Source organism: Molothrus ater, chromosome 5, assembly GCF_012460135.2.
Source record: "Molothrus ater isolate BHLD 08-10-18 breed brown headed cowbird chromosome 5, BPBGC_Mater_1.1, whole genome shotgun sequence".
NCBI lineage: Eukaryota > Metazoa > Chordata > Aves > Passeriformes > Icteridae > Molothrus > Molothrus ater.
The window spans coordinates 13794931-13820406 of NC_050482.2; the positions used below are offsets into that span (position 1 = coordinate 13794931).

General features: G+C 37.7%; 1 protein-coding gene across 5 annotated transcripts in view; it reads right to left on the reverse strand.

Annotated features, from left to right (window-relative positions):
• The window catches only part of SRPK2 (SRSF protein kinase 2), a 129599-nt gene that overhangs the window by 42687 nt on the left and 61436 nt on the right, over nucleotides 1-25476 (reverse strand). The gene's annotated exons all lie outside the window — the stretch shown is intronic.

Sequence of the window (25476 nt, forward strand, 5' to 3'; positions counted from 1 at the left end):
TGCACTTCTCATCTGTAGCTGCTGCCAACACTATGGAAAGTTGTATCAGTATACAAAATACTGAAAACATCTATTAAAAAGTAAGAGAAAAAAACCTCATCTTCCTAGGTAGTCTATGATGCTCATCTCAGGGCATATAATATGCTTTAATATGCACTAATTAATTTTTTTAACAACCAAAACAAAATCACCAAGGTCTGACACCACCAGGCAAGAGATGAGGTTGGGGTTTTTTTGTCTTGCAGCTCCTATTTTTTTAAATAAACAACCAAAGTGAAATAATATTTTATATCCTGTTCCAAAGAAAGCTGTACTTGGTTACTACAAATTACTCACATTTCAAAACTGACTATTTTCCACAGACTTCAGTCCAGGGTTGAAATGATATGACCTCTCTGTCATATAATAAACAAAGACTTCTCCAAACAGGTTGATGCTGTTATTTTTTGTATTCATACCTCTTGAAAATAAAAGGTATACACTTTCCAAATACATTTGCAAAGAAACTTAAGCATTTGTGCCATCAAAAGCTGCTATAACTTACATTTACATCTACTTCAAATTAACCACATCTAAAAAACGCTGTATTAACAGTATTTTCTCCTTCGTGTAATAAAAAAAGATAAATCTGTAGTTAGCTGATATTTCAGCACTTAGAATTTGCTTTTGAGTAAAAAATTGCATACTAAAAAGATCCAAATACTTCCTTCATCACGAGTAAAAACTGTACTTATGTTTATCCCACTTCTAAGTCATCTTCCTCATAATTCCTTTTCCTGTTAACACACTGCAAATGTTCAAGACAGACAGACAGACCATTTGGAGTCAAAGAGAACATGGTTGGTCAGAAACAAATGCCACTGGCAACACTCACCACCTGCACAGCAACTGCTATTATGCCTTACCTAAAAGGCCATCACTGCAAGCTGCATTGCATACTAAATTTATCTGCCTGCTACCCCTTTCAGATAATAAAATTCTTCAGTCAATCATGGTCAGATCTAAAAAGGGGTGTTTTGAACTGATTTATCAATGATTTAAGTTATTATGAGAAATCTAATGAAGTAAATGAATTTACATCAGTACCACATGCAACTAGACAGAAGAGAAAGAAGGAATCCATTTGAAGGATAAAAAATAAAAATATTTGCAGGTGTTCCTACTTAAAATTATGTTGGTTGTTTGCTTCCCTCTTTCATTTTTGGCTCCCAACAGATGTCTTTATCTGGTACACTGAGAGGAAAGTAAACTGCAAATGGAAGGTTCAGCACATTCTCTGACCAGCTAATCCTACTACAAACCAGATTTCTGACCCTCCTGGTTTCATGGTGCCAGCAAGCTCCCAGTGACAGGGACAGCTCCCACCCCTGATCTGAAGCTTAAACCCAACAAACCATCACAAAAGGACCTATGTTACAAACCCTGAACTTTCAGCTGTTGGGCACAGGACCATTTTGGATACACAGATCAAAAACTAGGAACACCTAAAAATAAAAATCTAATGGTTGGACTTGATGGTCCTAAAAGTCTTTTCCAGCCTAAATGATTCCACAAGCAAGAAGAAGAATGCATAGTGAAATAGCTTGTACTTCATGCATATATCTGAAAGCAGGGTGCCAAGAACACAGGCACATCCATCAGTGCCTGGACTCCTTATTTTGGATGGTACCATCATCTCACTTTGTTCTGACCACAAATGTCCATGTTGCTATTTTGGTCACATGAAATGGTACAACTATAGAAAATCCAGGGTAGGGTAGGGAAATGCAGTGTGGTGGTAAGTTCAAAAATTCACTGAAACAGGTTCAAGAAAACAGAGTTCTTCTGAGTCCTTCTCAAGCTACTGTATTTGATTTTGGTTTGAAAGGGGTTATTTTTCCTATCTTCAATCCCAGTTGATTTTTATATTCAGAAGTGTTTTCTTACTGTCCTTTGTGGACACCAGGAAGGAAGGAAAGATATTACTGTATTTCCTTTCGAGTTATTTATGATTTTTATCTGATTTTTATTTTTTGTTATAAATAACAAAACACTGCTTTAAACTTGGGTTTACCCATTTAGCTTTGCTTGCATCTTCTGGAGCAATCAAATATTAGTAAAGGAAGATGAGGGAAGGAAAAAAACATACTGAGTTACATCAGTCTGACTGCTAATTCTACATTTTTGGCAATTTTTTCCTCTAGTTCAGAATTCTTAGCAAGAGATTCCTACCGTTCTTTGGTTTTTTCACTTTTACTTTACTAGGATATATGTAAAGATCAAGTCTTCAACACTTCATTTGATGGCTTAAATTCTGCCTACAGGTTGAGTAACTCATCCTGGCATCCCCAATGCAATTGGCTCTTCTGCCAATTCATAGTTTCACAGTGTTAGGAAGGGCATCAATGAGAGAACTCCAGTTTTGGTATTTCTGAATGGCCTTTTATTGAATTGCAAAGATAAGCTATGATGAATGCTTCAACAACATCTTCATTTGCAATTTAGGGCATGAATATACAGTTTATTCAGCTTAGATTTCATTTTTTCCAGTACAGTCTGCTAAATGTAAATTATTTTTTCTTTTGAGTAGACTTTAAAATATTGTTGGCATTAAAAAATCCAACCATTTAGAAACCTGTGAGTCACAAACACAATCTCCATTTCCTTTTCAGAAATACAATTGTCAAATACTATTAGAACATAAAAAGCTATTCAACAACCATTATTTCAAGTTATTAGTCTTTCTTATTCCTAAAATGCTATGTAATGATATGAATTAGGTAACACATGCATGCAGAGATAAATATTAAACTTGTTTTTCTTTTTTCTGAAGTAATCACTTGGTACTCTGTGGTCTACCACTATTAGACTGTTCATCACCACCCAAGCATAAACACTCAATTAACACAAGAAGACGACACACCATTTCTAGACTCTCAGTATTTTGTCAGCAGGTATGCAGAGAACTGACCATCTTCACAGCTACAATGACAAACCTTCTAATTGTATTGAAAGAAACACTAAAAACAATTAGCAAACACTAGCCAGCATTTTTTTGTCTTTTAATTACTGCCTTTTCCAGGGGCAAAAATAAATTTACAGCAAAGTCCAATCAAAATACAATTAAATCCTATTTTTAAACTGCTCTTAGAGGGAATACTTAGTAAAATACAGAAGAAAAGCTTAAGTATTTCTCTTCTACAGTGAACTTGAAGCAAAATGCGTCAAAACCCTGCATGGAATCTTACAAAAAATCAACTGCCCACTGTTATGAAACACAACAGTTCTGACAATTTAATTTTACTGTTCTCTCTCGTGGACATGTTGCTCCATGCTCCCACTGGGTAAGAGACAACAGTAAAAGCAATCTCCTTAACACTCAAACCTTAAAATGCTGAGAATATTATACTATTAGAAATCCAGAAAATTCCATTCTTTTTTTTGTTGTTGTTGTTGATGTTCTGGGGTCATTTGCTATTCTTCTGTTCTGGAAAAGGTAAAACAAGAGCAGTGAGAGTGACTAAGATCACAAAATGCCTTCCATATGGGAAGCATCTGAACATACCAGAACTCTCCAGCCAAGAAAACAAGACAGCAGAGTGCTACAAAATCTAGAGAGATACAGAGAAGGCAAATAGGAAATGGCTGTCCACTGCCTCATCCCATACAAATTGAGCCAAGTTGATGGAAACTCCAAAACAAAAAAAGACTTATGCAATATATGCAATATGATGGTAAAAACTAAGGTGAACTTTCTTCCCTTGGGTATCATGGTTATTTAAGAAGTTATTTAAGTTCAAAAGGGCTCAAAAAAATTCATGGAGGAAAAGCTGACTGCTGGCAAACCCAGGACTGCCTGTGACCCATGAAGGCCAGCAGCCTGGAATGTGGAACAGCATTCAGCACACTGGGGCACAACCCTGCACTCCTCCCCAGGAGCTGCTGGCTCTGCTCCTTGCCACAGGGAATGGAGGAGCACTTGGGTCTGTCCTCGTGCAGTCACTCCATCTTCAGACATTCCCTTCTTTTCCTCAACTAATGAATGATCTCCATTACTAAAATCCAAAAGAGACTTCAGGCCTCTTTATCTGAAACCTTCACAGACAAAAAAAATATGTTTTCATTATGAAGTAATGGATAAGAATGTCTTGCAGGCAAGACTGCTATAGAAGAAGACCACCTGAGGAAAACCTCCTGTTCCCATGAGGAACAGGCACACAACAGCAGGAATCCCTCTCTATGAACATTCTGCACTCATAGTGACTACTTTTAGGTAAACAAAGCTTTATCTTCAAAGTGGCTAAAACCTGAACCTGATTCTCCTACCTTTAGGAAAGCAGCGTTTCAGAAGGAAATCAGACTGTGTCAAATGAAAAAACACTTGGGAGAAAGAAATTTGTCAGATTAAGAACTACCTCAATCTGAGGGAAAAACAAAATTCCCCTTTAAGATTTTCAGATGAACACAACCAAAGACATCTTTTTGCTAACAGAAAATGAGAATAAAATTAGGTCAACTGAATTCTTCATATATCGAATAAAATATGGAATAAACTATATTCTAGTTTATATGATCTTTTGCCATGTCCACAGAGGTTCTACAGGAAATTTCAATCTGAAGTGGTAAAGAAGAGGAAGCAAGGGGGAGGGTGAGCATCAGAAGAATTACACTGTAAGCTTCCTAACAGATAGGAGCTTTACAAAATTTACTAATGAGTGTGGGTCCATCTCTCCAACTCCTAAAAGCAAAAGCTTTTATGCTCCTAGGCAAGGCTCTCAAGGTTCTGTAGAGTTTTAAGTCTGAATCTCCATACATAAATTTCTTACAGCTGTTATTAATTGCTGAAAGTCTCAGCTATTTGGATCTCTTTCTTGTTTGTACAAATGGTGTCTGCTTTATGAGCTGAATTCTTGCCTGCTCTTTTTTCTCAAATGCAAATTTAGCTTAATTAGACAGGTGCCTTCTAACACTGAGCTCTTTGAACCGGAGGCAGCCTTAAATGGAGGCTTTCTAAATAAATTCACACACATAAAACAAACAACAAAAAACATAAGAAAGATCAAAAGAACTCCGAAGTTATCACTCAAGGAACAAAATTATGCTCCATGTTTCAAGTAAGATTTTAAGTGGATTATAATTCAGAATGTTAATAGCAATGATAAATTATTGTAAATTATTTGTAATTTAATAATTCTTTTTAATTATGCCAGAGGTCATCTTATGTTTCCAGAAACAAAGTCTACAAATCCAGACGGAAACAGGGCATAAGGAGATGTGTTTTTAACTAACTCCAAGAAATTGTTCATGTGAACTTCCAGGGACAGCTTTGCTATATATGAAAAGCACTATTTGTGTTCTTTTTGTAGAACAAAACTGTACTACCATCTCCAATTCTAGAAAATTTATGCATAAAAAGAGAGAGCACTGGTATGTCACAAGCATGAAGCAGTTTCTACATCTGGTCGTTATCAAACAAAATTATAATTCCTCCTGGGACTGTTAGCATTCCTTCCAAAGATATCATCCTACCATCAAACATTAATAGAAGCACCAGTAAAATCCCTCCCAGAAGGGAGCAGGCTGAGACATGGTAGCTTTTGTAACCTCAAACAGCAGCACAGAATGAATTTTTCATTCCTATCTTACTTACTAGTCTTTTGGAGGCCACCTTGGGCTTGAATGCATACCCAAAGTCCCAGTGAAATGCCAAGGAACGCTGCCTTCTTCCGTTCCAAACAGCAGCTACTATAAACAAATGCCATTTCACGCAGCAAGCGCTGCAGTTTTACCACACCCCAGCCCAGCATCACAGGAAGGGCACACTGCCAAGGGCACAGCTGAGGGGGCCCAGCAGCAGCCTGCCATTACACCAAATCACATCCAGGATGAAGCACTAAAGTCTGCTAAGTTTAGGAGAGAGCTCTTATGGCCTTTCTCTGATAAAGTTACAGCATGTTCCCAGAAGGAACTGGTTTCAAGCTCTGAAAGTCAGTCCCAAATGAAATTTTGTTCTCAAACAAATGCGATTCTGTTAAAACATTTTGAAATCAGTAAGCCAGAAACCAAATGTACCCAGAAAGCCTCCAGCTTAACTGGACTTTAAAAACTAGTATGTTTTCTTCCTCAAATACTGTTTTTCTCACAGTTGTATTTTCCAGACAAGTATCTGTTACAGACTTGCAAAGGGAAAAAAGTCAACAGTTAATTAAAAAAAACCACAGATCCACCTGGCAGCACAAAAAGAAAATATATAAATAGCTACCCAGCAGCTTGTACCTTACCTGTCTTTCTAGACACCACTAAAGTGTTGTAAAGGCTGAGAATGTTAAAATCATTATTTTGAGTTGGAAGGGACCAACCAGCATCATCAAATCCATCTCCTGGTCCTTCAGAGGACAGGCCCAGAAATCACATTGTGTGCCTGAATGTTTTGTCCAAATGTTTCTTAACTCTGTCAGCCTTGGTGCTGTGACCATTTCCCTCAGGTTCCAGGGCCCAGCCACTGTCTGGGTGAAGAACTTTTTTCTACTATCAAACCTAAACTTCCTTGGCTCACTTCATGCCATTCCTTCAAGCTGATTATAGAAGTGAAGAAATCAGTACCACACCTTCTGCAGAAGAGGTGACTGTCAGATCCATCTTCACAGAGAGACATCAGGGATGGGCAACCTGAGACCTGAGGAGCTACACCTACCATCAGGCGTTATCTGGGTGGAGATCCTTGTCCCAGCTGATGCTGTGACTCCAGTAGCTACCAGGGAATGAGTTCTGATCAACCCTGAGCAAGTGTTCACTGCTGAGACTCGGGATGAGGGTGCCTCTTTGCGCCCTTTGCACCAACTACTGACTCTGTTGGCAGCCCCCAGATGTCACAGTCTGGTTCCTGGGTTGCACGTCCTTGATTCTTCCACTCAGACAGTGGAATGGTCTCTGTGGAGAGGAGCCTTTCCTCATGCCCTGTCTGCCTGCTGTGGTTGCTTGCACTCATTAGGGGCTGCATTTCATAGGCATGGGGGTGGTTAGACTGTTTTTTAATCTCCAGTCACTGCTCTGGCAACACCCAAGTCTCATCAGGAGGTCCCACAAGAGCTTTTGGCTAAAAAAAATAGGAATTCCAAAGAGCCAAAATGGAGAAATAGAGCTGTCATAAATCCATGTATTATGTACTGTTCAATTAAGAATACAGTTTCTTATATATACACATCCTAACAGGTCAAAATAAAACTTCCACCTGAAGTACATCAGATATGGAATACCACTCCAATGCAATGACAAAAAAATGCTAAAAAATAACCTAGTCTCATTAGTCTCATAAACCACACATGAAGCTTCAACTTCTTCAAATCCTCTTGCAACAAGAATCCCTTCTCACCTGCAAGGCTTCTTCCTCTATGTAAGAGCAGCAACCTCCACTTCTGACCAATAGGACAACCTGACACAGAACACTAGCAGATGGTGACAGCAATGGCCACTATTTTGACTTCCTTCTCCACTCACCATGAACACACGATGGATTACTTTTAACAGAATGACTCACGAGTGTATAAATGGAAATTAATTTTTGACTTTCTTTCTGGCATGTTATGTTGTAGTATTTAATTTCTGCCTTTCTCTCTGGCATGTTAAATTATAGTGTCTCTAGTCTTTCTATTAATAAGATATATTCAGGAAACATGCTGTTGTTGCTTCAGTATCCTACAGTTGCCACTAGCAACAAATGTACATGTTTTGAAGGAGAGGGGGAAGAATCACCCTCTGCTCTCCAACAGCCCTGACCCTGGAGAAGTTAGCAGATTGAACTTGATTTGGCACCAAAATCACTAAAGTGACTGACCATTTGAGGTCAAATATGGACTGAAATATGAATTCATAACTAAATTACAAAATACAGGATTTAGTCTTTATCACAAGACAGTAACTCCTTCAAGGAAGTATATGTTCCATTTATATGTTAGAAACCATATGAATACAACTGAAGACAAATGAAGCAAAATGAGCTGAAGTAAACCAACAAATGCAGTGTTTCACTCCCTTTTTACCCATTTAACAGCCTAGTAGAAAGAATTTTATAGGAATAGTGAAATTGTAACCCTTCACTTAGTATCAAATGCAGTCGAGCAACAGAGTACTACCTCTTCCCTTTAATTGGTTGGTTTTTCCTGACCCCTAAAGCACCCTGGAAAAATGTAATCCTGACTTCATGTGTTCATCTCAGTGCAAAAATGCATTTTTCATGTCCACATTTACTTAATGTTTAGAAGACCCATTCATCCCATTAAGGGCAAATGCATCATGCTCTGGATTATGTCTGGGAACTCAATTCTTCAGGCAATGGAAAAAGGGTAAGCAGAGAGGCATTTTGCATTGGACATAACTGGCAGGTGAAAAAAACTGAGCCTGAAGGAACAAAATTGCATGACTAAGCCAGCAATTAGAAGAACCTCTCTGTCTGCTGCAAATACAAACGTTTGCTGCAGTGATAAATTCTGAATGCTCCAGTTGGAATTCTATTGATACCAGACTTCTCATTAACCTTCTTTTCAAGAAGCCGGAACAAGCATTTTACATGAACTCTTTACATTAACACAACTCATTTTCACTAACAGGTTTTCTTTCTAAATAAAGAATTGCACTCAGTCCTTCAAAAAACACGAACTCCTCTCCGAAACTTCCAAATCCCAGTAGCATCTCCTCTATAAAACAAGAGCTTTAATAAATCTCTTCACAATTCGTACTAGCACTTATGGAAGTACCCAGCTTCCACTGCAGTATTAAAACTGATAAAAGCAAGCTAAACAAGCAACTCGAAACATTTTAACTATTAGACATAACTTGCAAAGATGCCTATAATGCAAAAACTTTTTGCTAGTGTTCAATAGTCAGTTATATTCTTCCATTTTGGGTATATGTGGTCATAAGTACAATATATGAAATGTCTGCTTTGAGTTTCTCTCTGTATATCTCTCATTCCTGTTAATTTAACACTAATTTTTCTAAAAGAAATAAGTAAAAGCAGCAAAAAGATTGCACAGTCCAGCTGCAGTCAAAAGCAAGCAAATGGAAAACTCACAGATGTTTTTCACAAAAATTCATTATTACCCAAATACAGATAAATAACAAGCAGCTGGCTTTAGCTTGATGACCATTTACTAAATCTCTCTGTCTTCTTGTCTTCACAGAGGCAGTAGCAATTATTACTCTTCAAACACATGAAAATACTTTTTATTTGGATGACTTTGACACACTGATCTTTAAGAAAGCAGTTACTTAAGCTCCTTGGTTTAAAAAGTTTCTCTTTCTAAGCGCCTAGAACTTGGATTATTTTTTTTCAGTTTACTTTTCATACTTCTTAATGCAAAACTGAAGCTGATCTCTTGCCCAGCAACCTCACAGAACATGGCATATTTTATTTATTTTATGCAGATGCTGTTTCCAAAAGCCATTGCAATCAGTACGCTCTCCTGTCACACTCCCTCAATGAAGAGGTTGTCATTCTCACTCTGTAAGACTCCTCCACGTGTCCCTTTGTCTTTCCAGATGTTTCCAGGGAAATGCCTTTCCATCCCTTATTCACATCAATCATTTGTCTTGGGGGTTGTAGAGGCAATTTTGGACCTTTCCATTATTTTTAAAGCTTGCAAGTGAAGGATGTCTCATTTGACTGGATCTTCAATAAGCAAGCAGCCATTTCAGTAGAGTTAGGAAAGTCACCCCAGTATTACGGAGCACTGTCCAGCTGGCTTGAATGAGGCAGTTTTGTATACTAAATACTGGGATAATTCCTGTTGAGATTTTCAGAATCTATTTTGTGTCAGCACGTCTGAGAATAAGGGTTATCAGACCATCTGACTCATCCCAGCCTTGGCATGCTTTACCTCACAGCATGGATGCTGGATGATTCACTTATTGGAATATTCCTATTTCCAACAGCAAGAGAGAGTCTCATCCATGGTGGAAAAGCACTCAAGGAATCCCAGCTGTCATGATATCCCAGATGAACTGCCTCCCTTGTGGAGAAGATGTAAGAATTTAAGAGGCACCTGTCTCCAGGAGTGGGATCTTTCCATATCCTGTGTCTCACTACCAGAACGCTGTGCCTGAAGCTTCCTCTACACCAGGGCAGTAAACTCTACAGCTCAGGAAACTCACCTTGTAAAGGTAAATTCTGGACCCAGTTTACAACAGGACAGCAACTATTACTTCCACAAGGCTACAGCCTCCAGTTCAATTCTTTTCCAGAGGTAACCTGATCTCAGGGTTTGTCATGGAAGGACAATGGTGTCTGCTGCACCTGATCCCACACAGAGCTCTGAAAAACTGAACAATTTTCCTATTCCATGTTTCAAAAGTCAAATGTCCAGGATAATTGGCATGGTACAGTAAGATCACAAACACTGTGGTGCTGAGTTCTAATGGCAGTAAAGAACAGTGATAGCATGACTTCAAACCTGTAACATTTCAGAAGCAGAAACTGAGGTCCAAGGAATGTGGCAAGCTCACTGCTGCTGAAAATGTGAATGTTAAGGTGTTATGGTGGTGACAAAGCTTCTAATCTGACTGGTGCTAAAACTATGACACATTACATATGTTTGTGATGTGCCAATGCCGTGACTTTCACTGAGACAGTGTCAAAGGCAGCTAAAGTCTTCTCTGCCACTGGCTCAGTAACAAGCCTCAGAGAAGTCTTCAAGCTATGGAGACTCTCAGTAATAATGAACAATAAAGAGCTGAAGAAAACTCTGAGTTGAACCATTATGTTCCAGGAGATGAGGCTAAGAACTGGAAACATAGAAGGATCATCTCCCCTTATGTACCTATGGTTACTGCAGAGGCAAAGTTGGTTTCCTGCTCCTGAACGAAGATGTGAATATGCAGTCAGTGCCACTGTGCACACAGGCCATCACCGAGAGTTTTGATTTGCTAAACCTCTGAAAACATGATAGCTGAAGCACAGGCTGATTGCAGGATCGGATGGAGATATTCCAGTATAAAATGAGACATTCTTAAATCATCAGCATGACAAGGCAGGCAAGCCTTGGACAGCTGTAAAATGCCTTTGAGCTTAATCCTGATTGATAGCGTGGGTGCCAGACATAGGAAAAGGCTAATATTCCTCCATGAACATTTCATCTACTTGGATTTCTACAAGAGTTCCAGCTAGGGTAAATCAGTTCCCTTTAGACATTTGATGAATTGTTGCTAGGCAACATCAGACACAGACTAACTGTATAGTGCCAGGGTTGGGAAAGAAAGATGATGATTCATAGGGATGAACAGAGCCCTTCACACTTCTAAAGAATACTGCTTCCAGTTTGGTTAATCTTCTCAGAAGGTTTGACTTCTCAGAACATCCCACTTCACTGAGGTGGAGCAGTACTCTGCGTGTAGGAGGAATACAGAAATACAAAGAGATCACAGAATCATTGGGGTCAGAAAAGACCTTTAAGGTCATCAAGTCCAATCATCAACCCAGCACTGTCAAGTCCACCACTAATTCATGTCCCTAAGTGGTACATCTACACATCTTTAAACACCTCCAGGGTTAGTGACTCAACCACCCACTCAACAGTCAGGATGAACAAAGCTTCACCCTAGTCACATCAAAACTGCAGGATTAAGAAATCCCTCCTCTAAATGACTCCCAGTACTGAGTACCACTGAAGGATAACAGAGGGTTGAAAAAACAAACAAGTAATCTTTTGCGAATCCAGAACCAGAGCAAAAGAACTGCCATAAAAAAAAGAAAAACATTTTTTTTAAGTCTTTGTGAACTTTATGAACACTCTCTAATTTCTTTGTGAAAATCATTTGAAAGAAGTTGAGAAGGTGAAAACTAGAATGAAAATGTTAGGAGACTATGCCTCAGTCTATTTTGTCCCTGTTCTGCCTCAGGACAAAACTTCCTTTGTCCTCAGTACACACTGCTATTTCCATGCAAATATATCAATTATAACTGTGTATATATTTAACAGCAGCTTTCTATAATATTAGATAAAACGAACAATTATTTTTCTATTGCAAACAGCAAACAATAAGTTTCAATTTCAATTGTTAGACATCTCTACCTATCCAACAAATTTATAAAAATTGCTTAATGTTTTCGTGCCTTGAAATACATTTCCTGTCTAAAAATGTAGGTCTGCATCTCTTCCCTTGCATAAAAATACCAACCACAGCACAGCATCAGCCTTTCTCCCAGTGCCACCGTGTTGCCATGGAAACTGGACCCGATTTCTACTGCCAACATAGGTTCCATGTAAGCAGGAAATGAGCTTAAGTAATATTTATATAATATGCAACAGAGAACATATATACAACATTTAGATTTCATTGGAGGCCTCTAGACTGGCTGAAGCAGCTTTAAGTAGTCTCAGATTGTTTCTATCAGACATTCAAAGGATATTTTTATTATCAGCCTCAAAAGCACAGCATAGGAAATGCACACATATGTGGAATTCACTTTATTCCTTTCTCCTTGTTTTCACGCAAAAAGACAGAAAAGCTCCACACTTCATAAGTAAATAAAATTATGTGTTGGAAAACACTAGAAGTTAATTTATTCCTTTAAGAGCCTTACTCTCAAAAAGGCATGATAGGAGACTATGAAGGTTATTTTTTGTGACACAATGTGAAACAAAGGAAAGCCAATCTAACCTTCAGTATTTCCCATGGCAAGTCTTTCTTCTCTTTCCCTCTGCCCCCTTAAAAAAAAATTCCTATAAAAATATTGCCATGAAAACACTGCTCCACAATTTTGGTGGGGGTTTGGTGTTGGTTTTTTTCCCTCTGAATACAAGCTGTGTATGCCCACAGTCATAGAAGGGACCTGTGGAGATCATCTGGTCCAACATCCCTGCTCCTCCAGCCAAACCACCTAGAGCCAGCTGTCCAGAACCACCTCCAGATGGCTTATTTGGAATATCTCCAAGGATGGAGATCCTACCACATCTCTCATGGGCAACCAACCCATGCTGGTGCTCAGCTTTTAGCACCAGGCATGAGATCAGGAGACACAACTTCTAAACAGCAAACAACCCACTGAATGATGGCCAAAATATATTTTCAATAATAAAACAACTTTGTTAGGCACTTACTGTAAAATGACATAACACAAAATACCTTTCAAGCATACTTAAAGGGATGGTGAAGAGACTTTCACTAAGTCTAATTTCCCTCAACTCTCTTAGACTCTCTCAGAACACTTTTTCAAAGGTAACATGTTTTGAAAAGAACTACTGGTCCTAAGCAATTTCTTTTTGGTCTGGAAGAATTTCTCACTAGGAATATTAGAGTGGCCAACAGAGGCAACACAAATTCTCTATGTGTAGATAACATCAGGAAAAGTCAAAAGCTGACTTGATCTGCACAATCAGAAATGTAATTTTTACTTCAAGTAGCTAGTTCTTCCCTATATTATAAAGCCAATACCCAGAATCTGTTCCTAGAGTCAAGTCTTACCCTCTTTTTCAGCTATATAGCCTTGTTTCCAAACAAAATGCTTTAAAGTTGCAAACATTAACTAGAATTAATTATCTTGAGGGCAGAAATCCCATAAAAAGGAGCAGATGCAGGAACTTGAACACAACAATATTAGAAAGGCCATTCTAGGTCAGTTCAGTGATCCACACAGACCAATAACCTATATTTAGAAAAACAGCTCCATGCAGATGTCAAAGCATAAGAGCAAACCAAGCACACCAGGGATCCTTCCTCCTGTAAGCAGGTCTCCAGAAAATGGCAGCTCAGAGGCCACCAGATGGGATTCCTGTGTATTTAGTAACTCCCACCTGATGTTTACTCCATAAATCTATCCAGTTCCCCTCTGAGCAAATGGAAACTTCTAACATCCATCTCAGATGGCACAGCATGAAATTCCAGAGCATGCTCACACCTCTTCCAAAAGATCATCACCTCGCGTTTGTTCTGCATCTGCCATCTCAGAGCTTCAACTGATATCCACAGAATTTTGTCCTGAAAGCCTGCAAACATTCATTCTGCAGTCACCTTCTTCCTGGCACACAATTTCAGAGACATCTACTGTACACCCTCTGCCATCTGTTTGTCAGCCTTGAAGATTCCTACTCAATTTTGTCTTTTCTCACAGGAAAGCTGCTCTACAATTCAAGATCCTACCCTTCACTCTTCCCTGAACCTTGTCATGCTGCACTCTTCGTACACAATATTCCACAGGCAATGTGTGGAGGGTGTATATTTTGGTATAATGACATTTTCTACCATGCTGTCTCCTCCTTAATTTCTAATCATGTATTTGCCTCTTTTTATCACAACTGAACACGAAGCTGATGCTTTTATGAAGCATCTATTTAAACAGCATTCACTAAATGATTATCACCTCAGGATCCTTTATATGAAGTTACAATTATTTTTCAGTGTGCATTGCTTCAACATTTGTTAGGTTGAATTTCATTTGCCATCCTGACATCCAAAATGCTGGTATTGAGTATAGTGATTTGGGCCTGATGTAGCTTTTTTGACCAAGATCCACCAAGATAACATGGAAGAGAAGAAATGCACATACTTCCATCACATAATATAATCAAACTAAGTTTCTCTGTCTCTTTGGGAAAACAAAGATTTGATTGGTTTTTTATTTGTTTCTAACATCTTGGGTCTATGACTAGCTCATATAACTGTGACTCCCCAGAACTGTCTATTTATTTCATAATGAGAGTGTGATTATGGTATAAGTTATTAGATCTTTAAATAGAAGTAGATTAATCAGTAGCTCTAAAAGGAAATGACATTTCCTTTTAAAATATCATTTTACATTAAAATAATTATGTATCTCATGAATTTTACATAAATAAGATTCTAGAACTGTAAAGAGACCTGAAATTAAAAATATTTACCAAAGCCATACCCAAGGACTCCTGCTCTTTTTTAGTTAACATTGGACAGTCCCATAAAACATATGCTTTGCTAAATAATGCAGAGAAGACATATTCCTTAAAGTAATTTTATATCTTAATCAAATATACTACTCAGGTACTCTTGAAAAAAACACATGCAATTTATAATATAACCTGGGACTTCAAAATAGTTATCTCTAAACTTGAATTTCTATGGATGTCATGAAATAATTGTCATTGACAGGAAGAAAGTATCAACATGAAATGCCAGGTAGTACAGACTAAATTAGAAAAGAATAGTGTTCATAATTGCAATTCTGAGGCCATATGCCAGGATGATAAAAGGTACCTCCCTAATATAGAAAGGTGAGGAGACTAGAAACTAGAACTCAGAAACCTAGTGCAGTGTAGACTCAACTGTGTACAACAATGGCAGAAAAAAGGGGCAAATTTACACATTTGGTGACTAGTAAAAAATAAGTATTTAATTTCAAATGAATGAGTGTTATACTAGCAAATAAATAAACTTCATTAAAAATAATTTTCCTTTTAATGAGGAGATTATAACAATTGAGAGACAGGTGTAAACAACTGTTTACACTCCCACAATATGAATAAAATGAATCAAACATGTCTCAAAATTAAGTTTTTATCAGAAAAACTATACTTCTCTGAAAACAGCTGCACTAAAAATACCCTAGTGACAATGGGTGAAGATAATTGAGAACAATTTTAAAATCAATAGTTAGGGTTTTATTGTTAGCTATTTGCAGAAGTCAAAAATCAGTGTAGGCCAGACGGCTCCAAGCTTACAGCAGATTTTGGCTTAGCAGTCTAGAGAAGATAGCAGTTTCTTCAAGCAATTTATAAATTAGTAGAAGGCTTCCATGTGTTTGTAGCAAGGCAATATATTGAAAACTTTATTAAGTTTTGCAGTGCAGTATGTTTTAATTTCACTTCATTATTACGACTGTGAAGAAATCTCGACTTTATAATGCTATTTATTGTTTTTCAGGTGATCGAAATATATCCAAATAAAGATCCTACAAAATTGCAGCAAGCTGCAACTTAATCCAATAACATAAAAAAGTAATTTTCCCTTCAGCTATTTCTGTACAGACTGCTATTCTCAAAGATGCCTGTTATTTACCTATGTCTATCATTAAATAAAAAGTAAAAAATCTTTATGAATCATTACGATCTATAAAAATGAATAATAAACCAATTCTAGTTTCAAAGCAGCTGCTCTTCATGCAAATGAGAACTCCAGTACCAGAGTGATCTTTGTCCACAGCCTGAGCATTCAGCAGCTTTGTCAGCTGCACCTTCCACAAAAGGTGCACTTTCCACTGCACATGAACCATGTGCATTTGTCAGTACTGTGAGGAATTTTAGGATCAACTGGGCAAAAGGAAAAGATCACTGTAATAAATACAACTAAATGAACAGGAATGAATCCTTAAATTAAAACTGCTTTTTAAATATAAAGTATTAGTTTGCACTCAAAATTCATGGTAAACCTCAGGAAGTTTGCTCTTTCTTAAAAATTTTTTTCTGTCAGATCCTTCTGGGAGAACTACAACACTACCTTAAGTGCTAACCCACAATCACATGTATTTGAAATATTTTCAAAATGTATTGCCTAAGGATCAATGTCCAGAAGCAAAACTGTTATAATGAGGTGGGTTTTAAGATCTATGGATATTTAGTGTTTGGTTTTTTTTTTTAATCTGTAGAATAAAACACCAATCTAAACTAGGACAAAGATAGGTGAAGGAATACTTCCCTGCTGATCTTCAAGGCTTTGCTCAGTGCAGCCTCTCCACACAGAGCCTTCAGCTGACCCAGCCCAGCAAGAGCAGAAAACAGTCAAAGGATGTAAACAGGAAGATACATTCATTTATTTCCTGTAAATTTTCTGACTCTGCTAAATGTTTAGATCAATTAAAGGAAAACAGACCTCAGAAATGTGACTTAGCTCATGTTTTCTTGCCTGATTTTGAACTGTGACTGGAAGTGCAGGTACCACAGCCTCCACTAAAAAAAGGCTTTTGTCTCAAGAGTAGAGATCACAGCAAGAGGAGTGTGTAGGTACAAAGATTTTACTTCAGCTGTGAAGCAAAAAAGCCCTACACTGTTTTGCCCCTTCAGCATCTGCTCCTCCTTTTTTGCCATTTATTTCAGGCATTTATCTCTTGTAATTGTATTTATTATTCAGTTAAGTGATTCATTATCCCCACAAAAGTAAACCACAATCTTCCTGACAAAATGTCAGGAGTAGACAAAAATTAAGCACTTCCTCTCCCCTTTTGCAAAGTATAGGCTGGTTAAGGGCCTATGAAAAACTTATTTGCAAAACAGAATCCTTAAAACCAACAGCCCTATGTGTTCTATTTTGCAACAAAATTCTGTTCAGGTTGAGGGAATTCTCAGGAAGCAGAAACAATGTCAGCAAAACTGCTGTTACAGTTTTAAAAAAATAGGGCCATAATTTGCATTGCAATCAATGTGCAGTGCAAAACGTATGTAGACTCCACAGTGAAATAAACAGCATTATTTGCTCCTTACAAAACAAATCTATGATTTCAGGGCACACAGATACTGGGGATGAGGACCTTAGGAATCATAATGTGAGACTTTATTCCAGATGTTCTCTAAGAAACACAGAAAATTATCTGAAAACAGGTTTGAGGGAAATGCAAAGCTTTCGATTTTCTTTAGATTACCTGTCAATTATAAACTTACATCAGGCTTAGGACAGATTTTCTTTTAAAACTCAAATGCAGCAGTCAGGCTGCATGTCTGTACAGGAATGGTTCTTTAGGAAAAGGCAGAAATACTGGAAAATATAACTTTTCTGTTGCAGTGTTACTTCCCATGCTCTTCTTACTGTTGTTTAATTCTTTTAGAGTTGGGGTTTTTTTTTAATTCTTTAGAGAAGATGAGAATCAGGATGCATATGCTCTTAGTGCAACATGTGACCACACCTCAGAGGGAGCTCAAACTGCAGCATTCTCCTACTCATATATGCCCTGGAAACTGAGTTTATCACCTGAAAGGCAGCTGCAGACTGCCCTGCCTCCATTCCCAGTGCTGGAGGAGCCAGGACAGAAACAAGTGAAGCAGTAGCCTTTTGTGTGTTTTTTTTTTTAAATAAAGCCTTTTTTTTTTTTTTTTTCTAATAAAGCATAGAATATTGGTGTGGCAACATGCATGAAATGAGTTGCTACACTTTGTTTTCCTCAGCTTCTAACAGTTCTGCAAGGCTAAATAACCGAGCATATGATTCCATGCCTAAAAAAGGTTTATGGATTTAGGTTGAAAAGAAATCCCTACAGTGGTGGAAATAAACTGACATTTTGGTTTTTTAACTTAAATTACATAGCACTTTGAAAGACACTGGAAGAAATTCACTAGGGGGAAGTAATTCACTGTTGGAAAAGATCAGTTCTAAAAATGAACAGACTGCCTAAACTGCTAAAACTCTTGTTAAAACCCCCAGATTTACCAAGCAATCTATCTGAAAACCACAGGTATTTGAAACAGGGTATATTTAGCCTATGGCTGATAATAAAGTCACAGTTCTTCTGCCTGCTTCCTTCTTCTGAGACAGAGTAACAATTAGGAACTATGCTCAAATGACCCACAATGATTTGCTCAACTTAAAACTTCACAGAATTTTTTTAGCTGTAAAATTGCATGAGCTTAAATACAACTAGTAAATTCATCTTCTACAAGCTAAAAATTACTGTAAATCAAATGAAAGGGCATGTAATGATTGCATCATTAACTAAGCTGCTGCAATAATGACTACAAAGACTGGGCAAACTCCTCTGCAAGAAGTTAAATGCTTAAGCTCAAAATGATAATCTGGCTATGAACAATGTGTTCTTCCATATTTTTCTTCTAAATCAAAATAATGAAAAATAAAATCAAAAAAAGCAAGTAACTTTAAAAATGTATTTTCTTAGAAATACACTCTTGCAGGTCCCACTTTTACAGCTCAATAACCAGTTCAAACCAAAGGAGGCCATGTTTTGCAGAACCAGCCACCTAAAATAAACATGCAAAAAGGACAGGAAAGTTCAGAAATTACTGCTACAAGAGTGTATGAATAGAACAGCAAGTGACAGTTTTGGAAGTCTGCTTTCCAAACAGAATCTGCAGACAGCAGAATCTGCCCTCAATTCTCCCAGGATAGAGCCTGTAGTTAAATCAAAACAGGTCTGAATACAGGGTCTAATCCACTCTGAAGCTTATAGATGTGGGCACACTCCTCTGCCATGACAGGCCATACTTCAAAAAGACTTTAACTTACAACACTAATAGCTTTTAACCTGTTTTACTCCTTACACCTAATCTACAATATTTTGGAAACACTACAAATAATGATGTAATTTAAAAAGGACAAGTAATCCTGAACAGTAGGATAAAGAAACACTTCATGAAAACTTTAAAAGGACAGTCAAACATCAGAATGCAAAATCAAGTCACTCAGCATTTCTTTATCAGACTCAGCCTTCACTTGCAAGTGCACCACAGTGGTGTTAAAACTGTAAAGGCCTAAAGATAAAAACAGCAACAATCTTTTAATATCAGTTCTTGCTGCTGGGAATGATAATCACACTAGTACTCAGGCTCAGAGTTGTTTGACCAGACTGACAGTGAGCTAGTTCTTGTTAAACCTGAGGAAAAAGTTCTAAGCCCAAAGATATGTTCACTTTTTAAAAGACATTTAATTTAATAAAAGTAAAAGGTATTCTGTAATTTCAACAGTTTGCATTGCAAAGTTATTCCAGGAAAACACCCTCTTGCCTGTATCTGTCCAGAAGATGGACAAAGGATTTATGCATAGCTGCAACCATGATCCTTCTGCACAGAAACAACACACAAATCTTCAGATAAAGGCTCACAGATCTGACTTCACTTCTCCAGGAGACACCTTCCAGCACTTCCCCAGTGTCAGCTGCCCCAGAACAACACCTCCATGTTCACTGCAGGGAGCCCTCTCAGCAGGCTGCTGCCATGCCCTGGGGCTCAGCTCCGTGTGCTGCTGCCCAGCAGGGTGAGACTTCCAGAGCCCTCTCCCACTCTGGCTCCCAGGAATTTGGGAAGAGCTTGGTTTAAGTGTGAGTAGTGCCTGAGCAGGTCCACACTGAAGAGCACAGCCAGGTGCAGGCACAGGTACCCAGGGTGCACTCAGAAGGCCCAGGAGGGATGCTCAGGGAGTGCCCATCAGGTCTTGTCATACACTCTACCCACACAGCAAGGTGAGACCACTACAGATAACAGCAGCCTTGTCAGCACAACCAGGGAGCTTCAGCAGAAAAGTGGAGATGCCACCTTTCAACATAAAAGCTGAGTGCTTTTGAAGGACCTACTGCTCTTATTATGGATTTTGAAGGACCTACTGCTCATATTATGGATTCTCCTCTCAAACTACACTATGAGGGGGGAAAAATTGCTGTAGAAACATATTATAACACAAAGGCATCCAATTCAGACTCTCATTTTATACTTAAGATTAAAAAAATGTTCTCCTAAGAAACAGGATCATTGCATTTCCTGGAGATGGGTACAATTACTGAATGTATACTTACATCAAAACAAAGCCTGGAGTTTAAGTCACTTGCCAAAATATTACACTCTCTCCAAAATCAAAGAGTTCTTTTTAAGTAAAAGCGAGTATCCCTGGCAGGGCCTGACAGTCAATAGGCTGATTAAGAAAGGAGGTTCTTTGTAATCACACTGTAGAACTGTCTGAGTAAAAAACAGGCTAAAGATAACCTTGAATATTGTGAGAAAGAGTCCAGAAAAACAGAACAAATTAACTGTGTTTTTATGAGGATTTTTTTCCCCTTCTTTCAGAAGGAAGAAACTGCAGACCAGAGTCACACAACTTTTACAACACCCAAATCCAATGTCACACCACTTGCCTTCAAAGTTGCAAATGGGTCTGGCTGAGCACAATCTTACTCTTCAGTACTGCTCATGAACTGTCATTCAGATTAAAAAAAAGAAAATAAAAATATGGACAAGTGGGTGTAATATTCAGGCAGCATGTGCTACACGTACACAGTGGTGAAAGGGAACTCAGCTGTCGATAAGGCACTATTAACATCTATAAAAAACTTTACAACTAAGCTTATAAAAATGGCTTTTCCTATTGCTACAAAAAAGCAGTGGTTTAACATTTTTACACAAAGGTTATTTTCAGCATTCTAAAGCATTGCTAAAGCTCTGGACAAACAATGCATCATTGAAAATGGTCTGTAGCATTCAGTAAATAAATTAGTGTGTGTGGGTGCAACCAAAAACTGTATGGCAGTACTATGGCAAACAGAGACTGAAGTTATTTGCAAGACTGTAGTCACATTTCAGTGAGAGAGACTGAAACTAAGCTAGGAAATCAAAACAGAGATCTGAAACACACAGAAGTGACAAGATAAATGTGATGTCAGCTACCATATGCAAGAATCAGAGAATGGAATTTGTAGACCAGTTATGAAAACAGGAAAGCTATAGTTGAATCTACTTAGATTTAAAATGGACTCCATTCATCTGTAGGAACAGGCTATAGGATAGCTTGAAATTTCTCTACTGTAACAGAAGAAAATCTTTAATTAAAACCAAAACAAAACTTCTAAAATTTTTAATTCTTAATTGTTAAGCCAGCTTAAAATCAGGATTGCAACCTAAAGCCATTAAGCCCTGAGGTTAATTCAGTAAATTAGAAAGACAACAGAATAGAAATTCTCCAAGAATTAGTACTCATCTCTCAAAAGAAAAATTCTGGCTTTGGTTCTCTTGAAGTTGAACTCCAAAACACTGTCATGACTTCATTAATTCTATATGTACTCCCAGCCCTTCTATTTGTATAAAATACATATAAAATGTATACCACACATATATAACCTCAAAACCAGGTAAGTGCTGAAGGGGTTTTCCCAGTTTTGTGTGGACCCCATGACCTTCCATCAATCTCACATATATTGTAGTTACATTCCATTGTAATCAAAAATTATGTTGCACTTAAGAGTTTTTTACTTAAAAACACACACATGCCCCCTAAAACAGAACAACTTCAGAATACAGAAAGATGTAGGATTACCTACCTCCCTTCTGCAAGTTCCTCATGAAGCTTGAAAACCTGTACATTCTCCTTTTGGAATTTAAATATTTTCCTTGCTGGTTCTTATTTTCAACATAAAACTACCATCTATGTCACAAGATTCTGTTAAAATTATGTGATTATGACTCTAGAGATGATTAACCTACGATTTAACATGAGATGTGAAGTTTTGTTCTGTTTTGTCCTTTCCACCTCAGTCTGCCTTTATAAGGATTCAACAACTCTGCCACTTTAATTAAAACAGTGAGAACTAGTAATGCACATCTGACTCATGCAAAACAGAGAATATACCAGACTAGAAATTTTATTTTAAAAACATTAAGAGCTGGATGAGTTCAAAAACATTTCTGAGAGCAGGAAAGAAACATTTCAGAAGACCTTCAAAACTTCTGCATTCATTACAAAAATGAGGTACAAGTTCATTTCTTCTTTATTCTGTACATGGCATGTCCAAGTGAACAATCATTATACAGAGAATAGTTATTGCCTTTAGTGTAGCACCTGAAATGGCTTCCACAACTTACTGCTCACCATTTACAAAACAGTCTTCACAAGGAAGGACTAATACAGAAATATTTTCTAGAAAAAGAACACCAAGCTTTTGATTTTTACTATATACTACTGATCACTTCCAAACCCACACATATCAACTTCTTCTTATCTACAGACATGAGACTGTCATCAGGGATCTTAAAAACACAGCATGAGTTTGCAGCTCTCAATACTGTGTGTACTGAGTATATCAATCACTTTGCATATGTGATTTAACCTATCTTCTACAATTTTAATAAAAAACAGCACAACTGTTATTCTACCTGTAGAGGTACAAATATCAACAGTGGCAAATTCTCAACTTCAAAAACATTTTTTCTAACCTGAAGAGTTCAAACATTATCAGTGCCAAGTGTGGTCCATTAATGTTCAGTAAGAAAACATCTAGATTTACTCATGCCACTTACAGATTATAACTTCTTTTTTTTCCAAAATAAAACTTATCTTGACAATCCATGTAGATACTTTAAGTTCTGCTAACAGAACAGCTACACTGAGTCACATCAAAGTTCCATACTTTGTCATTATCCTATTCCTGACAGTGGCTGAAAATGGACACCTTAGGAAGGGTACAGGAATGATCAAAACAACAGCCAGGCCCATTCTGCAACCATTTGCTATAGGGGCCACAGATAAAATCTTTATATTTATCCACCTTCAGTGAAGTATTTTTCTACAAACTTGCTCAGTCACTCCTTGAACTGATAAAAGTTTAACATTTTCTGCCAAGAACTTCTACACACTTAACTACCCATATCTGAAGAATAATTTCCTGTTTGTTCAAAAATTGCATGCAAGTTTCCTCTGTGGGAAGAAATAGAAAAAAAATTATTTCGCTCATCATTTAATATTTTCGATGTAATTTCTCTCAATAATTTTATTCTAAGATGAAAACCATTTAAGGCACAAAATAGTGCTTATTCACTATTTCCTTTCCTGATAGTTTTTAACATCATCCTTTTAAAGCACTGAGCTGTGACTTCTGTGTACTCAGCATTCCTTGAACACTGATAATAATTGCACTAGATCCCATCAGTAGATGTCAAAGGTTTTCCCCCCATGAGCTTCATTTCACATTTCTTACTCCTTTATGCATATTATTTCCCTCTTATAGCATTTTTTTCTAAAATTTTTTCAGCAATCCCTCAATTTTACTATCCAAACCATACCAGTATGACTATGGTCAAACTCCCTACTTCAATTTTTTCACCTGTCTCCTCTCTTGCTCAGTCCACCAAAAAGCCCCCAAAGCAAAACCAATGAGGTAACTTTTCTTTCTTACAGGTTAAATGCAGTGAACAGAAGAGTCACCAGTGATACACTGAAGCAAGATAAGACACAGAATAAGTATCACCAGAAGAAGGAATCAATACCTGCCCCTCCTTCCCATTTTTGATGGCAGAACCAATCTCCCCTTTTCCTCTCCTGGGGCTGAGAGTGGATCTGTGGCTCAGTCACACACATGAGGTCAACCCAAACTCAGAGCTGCTGTCAGAGGCAGTTTGCTCCTCTCTCTCACAGCCATGGGCACACAGCCCTGCCCTCTGCCCCAGCTCCAGCACTCCTTTATCCATGTCTTTTGGAAGTTGTCCTAACAGGCTGAAACATAACAGGCCAGTTGCAAAGTGCAAAAAAAATAACCTGATGTGGACAGAGGACGGGTAAGTTATTTCAATGGTAATGAGCTCTTGGATTTGCTGTTATTCAGTGTATCTTTTGAGTGATATTTATTAGAATTATCACTTTAAAATCTCTACAATGCACTTGCATCCAGCTCAATTCTTCCAGTGAAAAGGACTTCTGCTTCTTTCCAGGCACTTCCTGTGCCTGTGTTTGTGTTCACACCACTGTGCATGTGGCTCCCTAATCCAGACAGAAACCTGCTCCCATCCTCTGTGGCAATTTTCAGGCTCATCAAACCTTCATCCAACTGATTACATCAAAAGCAGCAGTGCCAGCACTAAAGATAAACAGAAGAAAGCAGTGCTGGATATAAGGCAAGACTTTAAGACTTAAGCCTACTATGAAACTGTAGCCTTGTTGTGTTCTTTCAATATGAAATATCTTCCCTGCAAAATTTGACACAGAACCTTAAGAACTGTGCAGTGACACTGCAGTACAAATGGCTTAAAGGGTAAATACACATAGTTAATTATGGACTCGTGAAGAACAAAACTCAGGTGAGCTGGGTGATTCACCCTACCCTTTCTCCTGCCAGTGATCCTGAAATAAATATATATACACACACAATCTTCTAATAGTCCTGATCTGGGCAGTATGATTTGTATTGAAAATCATTAGCACTCTATGTAGATTTCAGCATCATCTTAACTAAGTCTTATTTACCTGATTAATTCAACATTCTGTATTGTAAATTATGATAAAGGAATGCAGCATTTTTGAACAGACACTGCTTTGAACAATGATGAGAGTATATACACAGGTGAATATTTTATAATGACAGGTATTGTATGCATTTGAGCCAAAACATCTACTAGAGGTAAAGTAAAACTTTACTTACTTAGAGTAAGTAAAACTTACATTTTACTAACTTAACAGGGTTCCTTTGCCAGGTGTTGCCTTTCCTCTCAGGATGAAACCCAATCATGCAATATTTTTAGTCACTGGTACTTGAAGGTCCCTCCTTTTAAACTGCTTCAGAGAGAGCAAATGCCATCACCCTAAATCACCTTGTCAAAAGCTCAGTGACTTGCACATATTTTTCTTCTATCTCCATAAAGAGCTATCAATGAGGCTGCCCTGTCTCCTGGGGTTACTAAAATTTAGATCAAATGTCCTTTCATACTAGCATGATCTAGCTATGCACTGTTCTAACTTTAAAGTAAAACACCTTTCCTGCAACAAAAACATAACATTTCGGACACAGTGAACCTGAAACCATTATTATGGTCTGTGACAGCTACATTCATGTTTCAAATGAGT